Consider the following 5,382-nt stretch of genomic DNA (forward strand, 5'->3'; position numbering starts at 1 on the left):
GGATAAATGCTCAATTTGGCTTGAATTTCGTAGTGTTTTTTGTTTTGCAGCAAGGAGAAATAATCTGATGCAACTGACATCACTTATTACATATAGGAAACTTTAAAGTACATATGAAATACAAAATAAACTAAAATACTCTGTTTTCACCTCAAAAACATGTTTTGAGGTGACAATTACATTAGGTTTAAAAGATAATAATTTCAGCATCTATGTCATACAAGCCATCATGCTTGATTTATTGATTATCCTCATACCCTTGCTGACCTTTATTTACACTTTGAAATCAGTTACCTGACCTTGGTGATGAAACCCTAGACTTAATGAAATCTTGTCGTATGGCCTAATGAAATGAACTGCAGATTAGTTATGAAACCCTGACTGAAGACAATTTGAAGAAGCATCAGCAAGTATAGTCTATGAGGGAAAGATTTTTGAATAGAAAACAACCATCAATGGATCAGTATATCATGACCTAATGGAATGATGCAAAATTTTCAATATGGGACTCCTAAAATGCATATGCAAAGAGTGAATTTTGATACCTTATGGAAGTATGCAGATACTGACACTAACAAAAGGAACCTAAGTTTGACTTAGAACGCATAAAGGAAACGTTCATGGAAGCTAAGAAGAGCTTCGCGGGGACCTCCACTTCAGATAGTAAGGATCAACCAGAGCCGGGGATGGATCCTTCTATGCTTACTACCATTTTGGAGACATGCATGAAACTGTTGTGGGACAATAAGGCAGTTAAGGGACTATAGGAGTTGATCACCAAGTGTGCAGGGTTAGGATAACTATGTGTAGTTTGGAAATTGGGAAAGCATGCATTTCGCACTAGGAGGGAAATGAGATTGACTGCATAGATTGGTGAGTATGAAATGGATCAGGTAATCCTAGACCTGGGTTCGGATGTGAATGTTTTACCAAAGCAGACATGGGAACACATGGGTAGGCTCGCATTACAGTGGTCCCTTATTTAATTACAAATGGTGAACCAACATAAGATTTTTCCCATGGGGAGGTTGCAAGGGGTAACAATTGATATCGAAGACGCGAGCACACAAATGGACTTTGAAGGAATAGAGATTGTCGATGACAACAATCCTTATCCTACGTTGCTAGGAATAGACTGGGCCACTAATATCAATGGAATCATTAACCTAAAGAGGTGGAAGATGATATTCGAGAAAAGTTCCCTTTGTGTAGTCGTTCCACTAGAGCCAACCGAAGGAGTGCACTACATTGAACCAGTGTTCGACGATGAGCTGGATTGTATTTACTAGATAACGATGCGAGACTAGGATTGGGTGAACCTGACTACAGATGGGAGAATCTCATGGCAGCATGACAGATCTTGTACTTTAGATTTAGATGAAGAAGTAGAACGCTGGAAGAACCAGTTGCATAAAGTGACAATGCTAAATTGCAACATGATTATTAGATCATTGCATTGCGTGACAATAGAGGCAAGGGAACTGCCAACATATGATGGAGAAATAGTGGTGGTTGAATTCTTGGATAAATTTGAAGGTGCAGTACCAGAACAGCAGCGGTACGGCGTGCTGGAATGGGCGCTATGCGCAACCTCCGCACAATGGTGGAGTACACATCAGGAGACCATTGTAAACTGGCAGGAATGTAGAAGGCGGATGTGCTTGTGGTTTGGAAGCCCCCAACATCGAACGAGGGTTGGGAAGCCAAGACAAAGCAGCTTGCATGCCCACCTATGTCAATGGGTGTAGACGTGTGTTGTGCAAGCACATCCCAGACTAAAGATTGAAAATGAGAACCCGAAGCGGCAATAGGAAAAGCGACACACACCTTAAATATTCCACGTTGGGGCATTCACAAAGCTATGCGAAATCATGAACAGAGTTTACCAGGTAGAAAGAACGAGTTGGGACCTGCGCGTACCAGTGGTCCGATGGGCCTATAGGACCATGCACAAGAACCTAATCATCAGAATGATTCTAAAGATGACGAGGAGAGTTGAGGCTGTAGCTTTGGAAAAGAATTGTTACACAATAAATCCCATAATTGGAACAGCACGCGAGGACCAGAGTGAAGAGATTATGCTTTTGCGTGAGGATGAACATATGCAAATTCAAGAAGCCATTCGACGAGGGAACCTTGAGCTTTGTGAAATAGAAGAAGATCGGGTATGACTAAAGCAGAGAAGCATGTTAATGCACACAGAAATTAGAAAACTGGAAATCGAAATCATGCAAGTAATACATGTCGCCAGAAGGACAGGACAACATATGGGTAGCCATACCACCACACTAGAAGATTGTCGCTGAGAATTTTTGGCTCTGGTACCATGGTTGCAACTGCGCTTTATTAGAAAATGTAACAAGGGAAGCACACCACATAAGGAAGAACGTGAGGCGCTGACTGCCACGAGGATAACTAAGGAAGGCCCGCAGACTAGGTTGGAAGGTGACTTGAAGCCTCTCACTGGTGGTGCGACCACCTGAATATCCATAGGAAGCATAGTCTCAGTGCTCCAAGTAGTTGAAAGAGAGCATGGGATTATAAAAGAGTCTGTATGGGAGCTGTACGACACGAAAGCTACGCGCAGGATCAGTATGAAACACGGGTCGCGTTCATGCACAAGGGGCTACACTGCCGCGCGGGTAGGCTAAGTGACCGTTGGTGTCACTGTTCATGACAAGATGTCCAATTTAAGGCAACAAGGAGCAGATGACGGGCAATTAAGACACAAAGTCAGAACTAGATTTGGGACTATCTGCTGCCAATCTCGCATTAATGAGTCGAATATGGGGAGAATGGTCAAATTTGAATTCAAAAGGGCCTATAAATCACAGGTGGCTCTCCACCAAACAACCCTTGGCGTTTTGAGAATTCAGTTGTTGCGCTATCAATTAGGTATGAACCTGACAAATTTGGAGGCTGTGAGAGCAAGTCCAGTGTTTGAAACATTGTCGAAAGAGACACAGGATTTCCTGGTCAGAATGATGTCAACAACCGAGAGAGCCGCGCAGATCCCTACACTGCTGGTCTGGGATGCACTGGAAATCCCTAAATCACCCCAGACACTGAGGCCCAAAAAGGATCCATAGGCAGCAGGACCAGTCTGTATGTCTTCGCAAAATCCGCCGTTCAGTAAACTATCTATGGAAGAAAAGGGCAAGACGGTTAATATTGAGACAGATGATGAGGAGGAGGATCTTCAGGCTTTCCTAGAAGAGATTGAACCAAATGAAGAAGTGGAGGTAGATATTCAGCCAGTATGTGCTACAACAAAACTGCCCAAATATCCCCATGGAAAGGGAAAGAAAAAGTACCCAAGGACTTGGATACTATTAAGAGTGCACTCAAAACCCCACTCCTCCTAGATGGAATTCTATTTGAGGGTTCAGTCCTGGGTCGTGTACCCATGATGAAATTTGAAGATTGGGACCTCGTGGACAACGAAAAGTTCCCACATTTGGAGACTAGCCAACTTATGAAACAAAGCAAGGAGGGGTTAGTTACAGCACTACAACCACGGAAATGGCTGCGCGAGGTGGAGGAGGCTGGGCTACTCCACCTACTATGGATTCCACACTTTCACTGGGAACCACTCATGATATTCATCATCAGGAAACTACTTTGCCTACTGCATGATGGGTACTTGTGGCTGGAGGAGCCAATTCCCATTACGGCGGAGCTTATTGATAGGATTTCTCACCTTCCCTATACGGGAATCTACCCCACACAAATAGCTGGCCAAAGCGGAGACTTGGGGCTCACAGAAGCCATGAAGAAGAAATACAGGTTAGAGAAGAAGCAAAGGGGCTATGTCATTACTAGCATTCAAGGCAAAGGGGTGCGTGCAGCCACCCAGCTGCTGGAAGGAAAAGTGATGAAAAAATTTCATGGTAATGAGGTACCAGCAATGGTCATCGCACCGGCCAAACAATGCACTGAGGGGTTACAGTTCAACTGGGCGTAGTTCCTCTGTGAGGAGTTCTTGACGAACTACAAGGAGGCTCAAGAGCAGGGTAAGACCTTCCACTACACATGGTTGCTCTTATCAATCTTGTTGGTTGCAGGGGAATTGCTGGAAGACAGTTAGTTTCCTCCTCTTGACCAAGACTTGCCAGAGCCAGCGAAATACGTGTCACTCTGGGTGATGTTAGCGCCTAAATCTGCGTTAGGCTGAAAGAAGGCAAAATTAAGGATAACCACAAACCACGCTCAGTCTGGTAGCTAGCCCTACTAGAACTGGAGAGGGCTCTCTCTAGGTCATGCTCAGTGAGGAATAAACAATATGGTCTGAGATGACTTAAACTGAATACGGATTTTAGGCTAGTAAATAGATATGGAAAAAGGCGATTTTTAAATGATTGAATTTTCTGGGTTGTGTGGGACCAAAGGACCGCATGAGCTGGGAAATTAAATCAAAGACATAGGATATTTTGTGAGGCAAGATAGTTTGGAGGTTTAGCAATTAGATTTAAATAAAATGGAGTGGAAAGACTGTTGAGAATAGCTAAAAGGGCATACGCATTGTTATAGACATTTTTGGGCACTGCAACCCCGATCATAAATGTCCATAAACCAAGTGCTCTTAAGTCCCTAAAAGTGTTGTTCCAACCTCTAAAAGAACAAGGTCAACTGATTACATCCTCTCCCAGAAGTTCTCCATGAAAAACTGCTCAGAACTGGTCAAAACTGGACCATCTCACCTGCTCCATGGTCAAAGTGCACTGCATCCCACCTAAATACACACAGTAGGTGTGATGCATCTTGAAAAACCCTTCTATGGGGTGCGATGGGCGAGAGTGGATAAATGGCAGGGTCAATCTACAAGGTGGAGGATCATGGAATCTTCTAGAAGCTCCTCCTATGACACTTGCCTCTCTGCATTCGCCCAGGGATGAGTAAGAGATCATCAATTTCCAAGAGGAATCAAGAACTATCAGAGAGAGGACACTAATCAACTCTCAAAAGATGACTCACCCCCCTTGGAAATATCTATATATGATCCCTCATCCTAGAGATCCAGGGGGCTGGAGGTGGAATTTTGTATCTTGTAAGGAAGTGCTGCTGGTTTCTTGGGGCAATATCATAGTGTTGGGTGATCTAAGATTTTCATGAGGTGAAGAAGGGCTTTCTTTCTGAGAGGATGATGTTGGGTCAGAATAATTGGTTGTAATCCTCTTTTCTCTTTCTTGATTATCAATAAAGCTATTCAAGTTTTCCTCCACATTCTTGTATGATTGATTTTATGTGCATTTGTGTGGTCAATGTATATCTGGTCCTATATTGTTTATGATAATAGAGCTATGTTCTTGGATAGTGTTATGCTGCTTTGATTCTATAGGTGCTCTGTGAAGCTGGGTAGACAAGGAAGCGAGTAGCAAAGAT

This window comes from Pinus tabuliformis, chromosome 6 (assembly GCF_031772625.1).
Source record: "Pinus tabuliformis cultivar Carrire ecotype Pingquan chromosome 6, CPIR1, whole genome shotgun sequence".
NCBI lineage: Eukaryota > Viridiplantae > Streptophyta > Pinopsida > Pinales > Pinaceae > Pinus > Pinus tabuliformis.